Source organism: Camelus ferus, chromosome 20 (genome assembly GCF_009834535.1).
Source record: "Camelus ferus isolate YT-003-E chromosome 20, BCGSAC_Cfer_1.0, whole genome shotgun sequence".
Lineage (NCBI taxonomy): Eukaryota > Metazoa > Chordata > Mammalia > Artiodactyla > Camelidae > Camelus > Camelus ferus.
Window position 1 is genome coordinate 13,694,939 of NC_045715.1, and position 11,407 is coordinate 13,706,345.

The following is an 11,407-nucleotide window of genomic DNA, read 5'->3' on the forward strand; positions in this document are numbered from 1 at the left end:
CCTCTTTTCTTGCCACTCTGTAAAAACTCATGAGTCGTGCTTCAGGCTCTTTTCTGGACTCACAAAGCCCTGGGTGGTCTGGTCCTTGTTGGTCTTTGCCCTGCATTTCCCAGTGTGCCCTGCCTTGCTCTCTTCACTCTGTTCTTCTTTCATTCCCTCGTGTACACAGTGCTCCCTCCTACCTCAGGGCCTTTGTACATGCTCTTCGCTTTATCTGGAATGCCCTTCCTTCTCCCATTTCACCCTGTTAACTCCCACTCATCCTTGAGAACTCAATTCAAAAGCATTTGTTCTCCAGGAAGATTTCTCTGACATCCCTGGTATGAAAGAAACTGTGTGTGTGTGTGTGTGTGTGTGTGTGTGTGTGTGTGTGTGTGTGTGTGTATACATGTATGCGCATGTTTCTCTGCAGGGCTTGTGTATGAAAAGGGTAGGGAAAAGATACAGTTTATCCTAGCACCTATCTCTCATCTTCTTTGCACTTTTTGCTGTTTCTACTTTACATTTGTTTTGTAGTTTTTCTCTTTATGTCTCCCCTACTAAGCTCTAACTTCCACAAAGACAGAAACCATATCTGTATCTGTTCACTATTGTTTCCCTAATACCTGGGAAACTGTCCCGAATGTAGGAGAACCTCAGTAACATGAGGTACCTCATTTGTTGACTGACTGACTGACTGACTGAATACATACATACATGTGTATAATTATTCTCTGTATTTTAAAAATCATAATTGATTAAGGGGAAGGAAGGAAGAGGAAGATATCTTAGCATAGTTAAAGGCATATGGATTAAAAAGCAGGGAATAAAAAAATCTGTGAAGATTAAGTAAGATACCTATGAAATAAAAGTTGATTGGTTCTTGTTCCTTTTATTATCTTCTTATATTGGCTTTGCAGAGACAAAGTGTGAAATTCAGCAGCACAATATACTCAAGGGTCCAGGTCAGCTGGCCAGTATTTAGAGACCTCCAAACACATTCTTTCCCCTTACAGCGAAGTGGGCAGATCTTCAGTAGTGCAGGACACAGGATGAGATTTCTAAAGCCAAAACGTGCTTCAGGAGTTAGCATTTCCATGTTGGAATATTCCCTTCATTTAAAGTCAGTCTGGAACCAGGAGCCTTCTGGATAGATAAACTGTTGTGGATTTCAACAGCATGTCTTCATTCACCCCTGGTTTCCCCTCTTTCCAAGTTAGTGCGTCATTTTGGAAAAAGCTTCAAAATAGCTTTGGAAACAACTTTAAAATAGCATCCAGCGACTCCATTTATTTTATGTACACAAACAGGCAAAACCAATCTAGGCTGTCGGAAGTGAGGGCAGTGGTGACCCTTGGGGGAGGGGCCGTGACTAAAAGGGAGCGTGAAGGGTCCTGGGACTGTTCTGAGTATTGATCTGAGTACTGGTTACCCAGGTGTGTTTACTTTGTGAAAATGCATTGAACTGCCCTCATAAGATACACCCACTTTTCTGTACATATTTTGTTTTATTCTGGCTCTGTGGAAAGTCTGTTGAGACTTAAAATTGCCCTGTTCCTCTCCTATGTTGGCTGTAATTTAAATACCAGTGTCTGGAAGTCAGTTTGTGCTTTTCTCCCTCCCCCTTTTCTCCTTTCTCCTTTCTTTCCAGCTCCGACGCCACCCCTGCAGTAGCAGGTGCGTGTGAACACACACACACAGACACACACGCACGTGTTGCAGTCACTCACTGTAGTAACCTGTGTGCAACCTGTATCCACAACTGATCTCACTTGCTTCCAGTTCTAATTTGCCAAAACTCATACTCTGGAAAATCTTCCTGTTCTTATTAAAAGGAATTTATTGCAAAAAGTTAAGTAACTCTATATATCTCAGCCCCTTAGCATCTCCTGTCAACCTGCCTGGCCCCCCACACACACTCCATTCACACACAGCAGCCAAATGGACAGTTTCAAAAGTCAAATCACTCCTGTTATGGACTAAATGTTTGTATCCGGCCCCCAGATTCGTACGTTGAAGCCCTAACCCTCGGTGGGGTGCTCTCTGGAGGCGGGGCCTTTGGGAGGTCATTAGATGTAGATGAGACCATGCGGGTAGGCTTCCCATCATGGGATTAGTGTCCTTATAAGGAGAGGAAGAGAGACCAGAGCTCGCTCCGTGCAGTGTGCGGCCCCAGTAAGAAGGTAGCCGTCTGCACGCCAGGCAGAGGGTCCTCACCAGAACCCAACCCTGTCTGCACCCTGATCTCAGACTTCCAGCCTCCAGAACTGTGAGCAATAAATTTCTAGTCCTCTAAAATCACCCTTGGTACCCCCACTTTCTAAAATCTTCAACTTTCCAATTTTCTTAGAATAAAATTCAAGTCCCTTGTCACTTCCCGCATGCTCTTTGAGGCCCGGCTCTTGCCTCCTGTACCTTCCTGGGGTGGCACCACCCCCACGTGGGCCTCCTCCCCCTCGTCTCCTTCCTGTTCCTCACGGGCCCCTGGGCCTTGGTCCGTGTTGCTCCCTCTGCCGGGACCTCAGAACTGCAGAGACGCCCACCCCCTGTCCTTCCAAGGGCAGCGCCACGTGTACTTCTTAGCCAGGCCTTCCTTCGCTGCCCCGATGGCCAGGCTCATCCTCCAGGGCTGCCTCCTTGGCAGTGCTCAGCACTGTCTGGTATTTGTCTTTTCTTTTTTTCAGCTTTATCGAGGTATAATTAGCAAGGAGAAGCTGTGGGTGTTGTAGGTGCGCAGTTTGATGCTGATACATCAGATACTTCCCTAGCCCTTGGTTTAGCTGTGCGGCACATGCCTCCTCTTGCTAGGATGTGGGGGGTCTGTGAAGTCGGGGAGCTTCCTTGTCTTACCGCCTCTCCGCACCACCTCCCTCTGGCCCAGCAGGGGTTCTGGCACAGGCCAGGCACACAGCTCAAACTTAACGAGTGAGGGAATGCCTGAATAAACTTTAAACCGTGTTTTATTCTTTCCTCGTCATCAAGTCCCCACCCTGTACCCAGTTTCTTATCTGACACTTCCACATCTGGGTCTCTGCCCTAAATGTCTACCTTGTACCCTGTTCTCTCCTGCCTGGTCCTTGCCTCACTCCCATAGGCCCCGCCCAGGCGACCCTCCCATCTGCTGCCGGTCCCTCCAGGAGCTAACTCCTGCCCGCCCCACACTTCCTGGGCTTTACCGCACCCACCCCGGCCCGCCCCTTCCCAACGCCCACCACCTGCCCGTGCAGCCACATGCCACCTGCCTCTGGATTCCTGCACAGCCGGCCGTCACACTGGCTCCCCGCAGCCTGGCACTGAGGCTGTGGCCAACACTTTGGCCAGCAGAGTCCTGATCCTGCTGCTCAAAGGACTCGGAGCTCCAAGTCAGCCACTTCCATCTGCTGCCTGTTGCTCCACCAGCTTCCTCTTCCCCACTGTCACTCCCTGCACTGAAGTCCCAGACCAGGCAGTAACCTCCCGACCAGCCTGACTTGTCCTGTCTCCACTCCTCAACGGCTCATTGGATTACCTTCATAATTAGGAAAACCAGCCAGGAAAACATGTATGGAGCACATTTTTTGTGTAATATACACTGTCAGACACTTGAAAGGGTACCATCTTTGGATGGTACCAGAGATGACTCCTCACCCCTCGGGGCTCACGGCCTAGTAGGGGCTGATGAAAGGGTGCAAGGAGCTGATTTGCAAGCAAAATGCAGTGAATGCCCTGAGAGGGGATGTCAGTGATACCTGAAAACATGATTAAAAAAAAAAAATGAAGATGAGTAAACCGGAGACTGGGAAGGAGTCTCAGAGACTAGAGAGGATGAACGTTAGGCTGTGAGCCCCGGTCGTCCCACTGGCCCCAGTGGCACCAGGCCCTAAGCAGATTTCCCTGCCCCAAGCAGATGCTCAGTTAATACACATAGAATGAACAGTTGACTCTGGTACAACTCCTGTTATTCTATAGAAGCGGAAACTGAGGTCCCCAAAAGTAAAACGACTTGTTAAAATGTCATAAAACTGATTAGTGTTTGACCAAAGCCCAGATCTGTCCTCCAGCCAGGGCTCTTCCATCTGCACAGTTAACCTCAGCCTTTCTCTTCTCGGAGCTAATGGGGACAATTTATTTTACCTTTCCTTTCCATGTCATGTTTATATCCTCTTAAACGTCTTCTGTAAGAGGAGAGCAGGTTAGGCAATACTTGGCGCTCAAAATAACCTTTCCCCACGTTCAAAGAGTTGGTTATAAGAGCGCCAGGCACCATGGTCTTCCTTAGCTTGCTGCCTGTGTGCTTGATTATTAAGTATTTAAAAAAAAAAAAAAAGACAACGGCACATGGTGCCACCTGGCTGGAAAGAATGTACACACTCTGCTGTTTTCCTATTGACTTTTTTCCTCTTGGCATGGTGTCATGAACTAAAATATGGCATTTTCCCAAAAGAACTCTGTATCTCTGTAATATACTCCGTAATCTGCATATTGTGAGCGTTCAGAGCACACACATAAATATGGCTATGTTGGGTTTATTTTTATTGTGGTAAAATATACATAAAAGGTACAATTCAGAGGCATTTAAACACATTGTCAGTGTTGTACAACCATCACTGCCATGCAGCTCCAGGACTTTTTCATCTTCCCAAACAGAAACTCTACCTACTAAACACTAACTCCCCGTTCCCTCTTCCCAAGTCCCCAGCTACCACCATTCCACCTTCTTCCTCGTGAGTTTGACTACTCTAGGTACCTCATACAATATTAGTCCTTCATGCATAGCTTGTTTCATTTAACATAATGTCCTTAAGGTTCATCCATGTTGTAGTGTGTGTCAGAATTCCCTTCATTTTCGTAGCTGAATGGTATTCCATTGTATGTATAGACCACGTTTTGTTTACCCATACACCTGCGGGTGGACACGTGGGTGGCCATGAATATTGAAGTACGAGTATCCGTTTGAGCCCCTGCTTTCAATTCGTTTGGGCGAAATTGCTGGGTCATACGGTAATTCGATGTTTAACTTTTTGAGGAACCACCACCTGACTTCCCACAGCAGCTGCACCATTTTACATTCCCACCAGAAAGGTGCAAAGCTCCACTGTCTCTGCACCTCCCCAACACCGGCCATGTTCCCTTTTGCTTGGGATTTCTTTTTGGTTTTATCTTTTTGATAATGACTACCCTAATAGGTGTGAGGTGGCATCTCATGACAAGATCTTGACTGTGTGTGTGTGTGTGTGTGTGTGTGTATGTGCACGCGCGCACATTTTACTAAAGATAGAAAGAGAGTAGCTTCCTCTCTTGGGGCTGGGAAAGACCTCTGGCAGCAGATCCTGAGCCCCGTGCTTTCGGTAAGCCCTGGACATCAGCTCCCAGAGGGAGGACATAACTCTTGATTTTGGCCCAGAGGCTGTGAGCAAGTTCACAAAAGTTTACAGAAGCACGTTAGGCTGAGAAGCTGGCATCTTTCCATCTCTTTTCAAAGTCACTTCCTCAAGATTCTTCAGGAGGGAGAGGGAGTGGGGTGCAGGGAAGAGGAGACAAAGGATGAGGATCGTACATCAGAGCCCAGTACAGCCAAGCAGAGGGTCACATGGGCCCACAGGACCTTTCTTAGGGCGAGGGATTGGGCTGCTCTCACTGAGTTGCCAAAGCCAATTATAGGACCTTCAGGGTCCAGCTCAGACTCAAAGATAGAATCAGCTTCTAACAGGGGAGATATCAAGAATCCGGGTAAGGTTACTGGGGAGGTCAAAACCTCAGAGGTTAGGATCTGGATTAAAGTGGAGGCAAAACAACAGGAAACAAGGTCAAAAAACCAGAAGCCCCAATTTGAGCTTCTAAATTGGGATCAGTTACACAGGAAATCGGAGGCAGAAAAAATTGAGGAGGCAGTAGAGCTCAAGGTCACAGCCTAAGACCTGTTAGGTGCACAGAAGCAGATTTCCAACATTGTTGTGGGGTCCACCAACATCCCTGGCTATGCCTGGGGGCATGTCTTCTTCCACCCAAATGACAGCCACTCCTGTGGGCCCACCTGCTGTCCTCCTGGAGGTCGGTAGTACCCTCGAGGTCTTTCCAAGGAGCTGTAAAGCAAACCATAGTGTTTATTTCCCATTTCTTTAGTGGAATGAGCAGAGCAAATATAGAAGTTAAGAGTTCTGCCCCGAAAATGGACCTGCCACCAAACACAAGGAGAAAGATGTTAAGACTGGTTATAGGAAGCAATGGATCCTAGAGAAAAGATTTTGGAGACTTTGGGTGGTAGGTGGGATTCTAAGATGGCCCCCACGATGCCCACCTCCTGATGTGCATGTAGAATCCTCTCCCCTTGAGCATGAGTGCGGCCAAGGAACACGATGGGCTGTACAAAAGGGGGATTGTCCTGGGTGGGCCTGACCTAACCGGGGGGGGGGGTGCTTTAAAAGAAGATGAAGCCTCAGAGGGAGATTCTCCTGCTGGCTCGGAAGAAGGTGAACACCACAATGTGAACTGCCTCTGGGGCCACATGGCAAGGTGGTACAGGCAGCCTCAGAGCTGAGAGAACTCCCCTGCTGAGAGCCAGGGAGGAAACAGGAACCTCAGTCTCAGTCTGCAAGGAAGTGAATTCTGCCCACAACCTGCAAGTGCTTGGAGGATGTCCCAAGCCCCAGATGAGGTCACAGCCCCTGCCGACACCTTGATGTCAGCCTGTGAGACCCCAAGCAGAGGACCCCGCTAACCCATGCCTGGGCTTCTGACCCAGAGAAACCAGAGTCAGAATCTGTGGAAACCTGTTAAGCAGCAATAAAAAATGAATACACCTTACCTCCTGGGTGGAGGACATAAGCAGTAGGTATAACCTGAACCTTGAGCATCTTTGGCTTGTTCTCTGTGATGTGGAACAATAGATCAATACTCACGTCATAGACTCATAGATCCGCATGAGACCTCAGAGAGCACCTCTCCAACCCTCAACGAGGCTTAAGTGACTGGCTCAAGGCCACGCTGCTAATTAGTGGCAAATACAGTTGTCAGACTTCAACGTGCCCTTACCTGGTCATAATTCTGCTGTAAAATGGATCAAGGATGCAGAGTATTAGAAACCACGGGAGTCTTCAACCTCTTGTTGAAGCCTCTCTATGTCAGACAGGAGGAAACTGAGGCACAGAGATTCCAGGGGATTTGCAATGTTCTTTCCAATTCACAAAGCCCCATCAGAGTGGCAGGTGCAGCCACATAACAACTGCCCTTCCAAATAGAAGTCAGCAGCGTGTGCCAAAAATTGAGCTCCAAATTAATAAATAGCAAATAAGACGCATAAGAGATACCCGAGCTCCCCTGACAGCCAATCAAGTTGCTCCCAGCTCACACGGGACATCGTTACACGGTCACTAAAATGCCCAGGGCTTTATCCTCTACAGGAAGACACGGCTGCTCTGAAGGAGAAAGTGGGGAGGGCCGGGCGGTGGAGGGAGGAATACGTTTGTTAGGTTTTTTTTTTTTTTTTTTTTTTTCAGAAGCTTAGAAACAAAAGAAAATACTGCCTCTTCGCCAGTCAAGGACCTTTTGTGGAGGTTGATGTATGTCAGTCAGGTTTGTGTGTGTGTGTGTGTAACCGAATGGCCTGTCACAGCCTCATTTTCCACAATGCAAGTCTCCCCTAACTGATAACACTCTAAATAACAGGTGAGTGACTCCTGGCAGGAAGGAGATTGTCTGACCTCATTGTTTGCCTTTTCCCCCCCTCTTTGTTCTTCACAAATAAAGGTTTTTTTAATAAACTGAAAGGTCCTCCGCTCTTGCCTGATGATAAAATGAAAGGAACCAGTGAGGTATGGTACAACGTGGCAGCAAAAAGGGAGAAGCTCATCAGAAAATAACAAAGGTGCAAGTTAAAGATAAGGCAGCTGTCAGAGATTAATCCTGCCCGCCTGATTGTTTTCTTTAATACCGAAGCCTGCAACAGCCAGCGATAAGTTTGCTGAGTAATTTGGTTTTTGGTGAGGAAATAAAATTCAGGTAGGCCCCGTAATTGATTTCCCTTTCTTTAGTTTTCTAAACATGAAACAACAACAACAACAGCAACAAAGCCCGGCATGGCTACACCTTTCTTCCAGCTGCACTGCCCGTGCCGTCCTCTCGACCGGGGCCACCCTCGTCACCCCAGAAGCTTCCAAAAGGAGGGTAGGAGTGAGCAAGAAAAGTTCCCCTCTCCCAGCAACGGGAGGGGCAGCTTACGTGGAATCTTTATGTACACATCCGTTGGGGACTGCATTGTGGCCCCCCCTCCAGTTAAGGATGTGGAGATCCTTGTTCTTGCTACCGCAGAAGGCGACCTTATTCAGAAAGAGGGTCTTTGCAGATAAAGCTACAATGAGGTCTTGAGGGTGCACCCTAATCCAGTCTGACTGGCATCCTTGTAAAAAGGGAACTGTGGGCACGGCACCTGGGGAGATGCCACGGGAAGATGAAGGCAGAGATCCGGGTGCTGCATCTATGGCCAGGAAGTGCCAATGATGGCTGCAAACTGCAGCAGCCAGGAGAGAGGCAGGGGGCAGATCCCTCAGTCTCCAGGAAGAACCAACCCTGCCGGCACCTTGATCTCAGGCTTCTGGCCTCCAGAACCGTGAGAGAACAAATTTCTGCTGTTTAAGCCACCCAGTTGGTGGTGCTTTGTGACCACGGCCCTAGCAAACTAGCATGGCGTCTACCATGAATCCACACACAGGCAGCGAGGACCCCTCACCTCTAACCTGAGTGTCACATTATTCCAGTTTCGCTCGCCATCTTCACGTTCCCACCACCCACACCCCCGTCGGTTTCTCAAGAGCTTTAGGCATGACTGTGAAGAGGGCAGTCCAGGGAAAGTAAAACCTAAAGGCACATCCCTGTCCCCTCCTGCTGTGCGCGAGAGGAGCAGAGCCCTTCCCTCCCAGGACGCCAGGGCGTGTGTGGGCACGAATGCACATACCAGTGCCCTTCCCACGTGGGCACCCTCAGCCGCTTCCCCTCTGTAGTCTCAGGTTGCTGACAGCGCAACCTAGTGCCCATCCCAGAGAGTGACTTGGGAGGCGGATGCTGCTCGGAAGCCCTGGAAATCAAGCAGTCTCTCCGACTCCCCATCTCCTGGGTTGACGAAATCCATTTTCGTTTTTTCAGATCTGCGATATTCAAATTTGAACGCGCACAGGAATGAATCACCTGGGAATCCTGTTGAAATGCAGACTCTGACTCAGTAAGTCTGGGGTGGGGCCGCAGAGACTACATTTCCAACAAGCACTCAGGTGATGCCCACGCTGTGGGCGCTTGGACCACACCTGAGGTGCAGGGTTTAGCTCCCAGGAGGTGGAGGTGTGGGGACGGTGGCTCAAAAGGGGCGGGGGGTCCCTATGGTGGCCCAGAGGCAAAGCTTTAACTGGGCACACAACTCCACAGATTCTGATGCTCTCTGGGCTGGGAAAGCCTTCGGTAGGGTGGAGAAGAAAGCACAAAAAGAAACATCTCGGGGGGTGAAGCTGGTGGGGGATCCCAAAAGCGACCTGTGGTGCGCGCATGCGCACCCAGGCGCAGCCACACCAGCAGCGCCGGCAGCCGCGGAGTCTTATTTATTGGGACAAAATGAACAGCCCCCAGGTTGCTCATCCAGCAGCCAATTTCTCATTTTATCTATTATGTGAATGAGATGGGAAAACAGTTTCCTGTTTCTCACAGATATCATTGACATGAAAGATGCCGACGAATTCCCTGGAAAACCGTGCAGTCACGTCGGTCCGCGGGCGCGCTGCTTTCGCGGGGAGGAATGGATGCGGCCAGGGCTGCTCTCAGGTGAGAAACGCGTCAAGCAGCGTCTTTGCAGGCATCCCCTCCCCACCCCTTGTTCACCACCCTGGAAAATGGCTAAGGGGACGACGGGCACTTTTCAGTGGTCACACTTCATGGCCGATTATTCCTTGAGGCCCAGATGATTGGCCAAGGAGTGGTTCCGTGGCTGAGGCCTTACAGGGTCCATCCTCAGCCTGGCCGTGTGGTGGCGTGAAGGATCCTCAGCGGGAAAGCGGCCCGGCCAGCAGTGCCACCTCCTCCTCCACCCACTCAAGGAGCCTCAACGGCCCACGCACTCAGTTCCCAAGGCCCCATCAACCCTTCCCCCCGGAGAAGGAAGACAGCCCTGTTTAGTGGAACTGAGAGTGTCTCGAGGAATCACAGAACTTCATGCTCATTTGGCTCAATTTTCTTTTGTTAGCAATGAAGAAACTGAGGCCCAGGGTGGAAACCAGATCCGGCCAAAGTCACCTGGCAGGTAAACAGCTAAGCCTTTTGGGTCTGTGCGTTGGTGGAGGTCTGGGAGAAGGCAAGTCTTCAGTGGGGTAAGAGGGTTGTCTAGAGACGGTGAGATGCTCAGAAAAACCCTCCTGACTCACACTGTTCCACATTTTGGCCTGAAAACACAACACACCTGAGAGCAAGTTCTGACGTGGAGAAACAGAGAGGCAGCCCCACATGGGAGGGTCCCAAACTGGGCTGCTCATTGTAATCATTGGCATGTTTGAAAATGCTGATGACTGGGCCCCACCTCTGACGAATTGAACCTGAATCTCTCAAGTCTCACAGTCCCCATGAGCTTGTTAGGAATGCAAACTCTAGGTCCCACCCTGTCAGCTGAGCCAGATTCCCCCACATGTTCAGGTTTGAGAAGCAAGTGTGCCCAGGCCCAATCCTAGGCCAAAGAAACTGGAATCTCTGATGGGTGAGGCCTGCCTTGGGTGGTTTTTAGAGCGGCAGGGACCATGGAGAGGACAGCGGGGCACAAAATGGAAGCTCAAAGGCCTTCAAGACATGTTGATCTGTATTCCAGTTTTGCAAAGGCCCTGGCATCTTCAGGTAAAGGAAATGTGGGTGAGGAAGTGGAGACCAGAGAGGTGGTCCGGCTCAGCTCAGTTTTATGACCTGGAGTCAATCACAGCTGGCTCCAGCCATCTAGATCAAAAGTCTGATGACCTATGTTCACTTTGAAACAGGCCAAGAGCAGCGAGATGACTCAAGCCCCAGTGCACCCTACTGGAGAAGTAAGGGAAGGGAACGAGGTGGGTGGTATATAATAGCTGTTAGAAGCAAAACTAGCTCCTAGGATCAGAAACAGCTCTGCTGCAGCTCTAGCCTTGGGCAAATTACTTAACCTCAGAGCCTCAGTTTGCTCATCTGTAAAATGGGGGAAATAACAATTCATTCATGGAGTCATTGTGACCTATCAGGAGCTAAATGTGTGTAAAGCCATTGACAGTTTGGGGTACCTATGTGCAAGAGCAGTAGCTGTAATTAGTAGTAATCCAATTTCAACTCCATGGTCATCTTGAGGAAGATTTTAAGTTAGTCAAAGACAGACGCGACGTGAACAACAGTCTTCTCTTTCCAGAGTGAAAAACTAATGTTGTGGTTTATAAATAACTCTCCTGGCTGTGGAAGACTATTA

At 49.3% G+C, this 11,407-nt stretch overlaps 1 long non-coding RNA gene across 1 annotated transcript; it reads left to right on the forward strand.

Moving 5' to 3' along the window:
- The first annotated feature begins 9,092 nt into the window (after window positions 1–9,092).
- LOC106729293 lies at window positions 9,093–10,588 on the forward strand. The gene is made up of 3 exons (XR_004313466.1): window positions 9,093–9,172; window positions 9,649–9,762; window positions 10,181–10,588. It is a non-coding gene; the product is annotated as an uncharacterized LOC106729293 (long non-coding RNA).
- The last annotated feature ends 819 nt before the right edge of the window (window positions 10,589–11,407 follow it).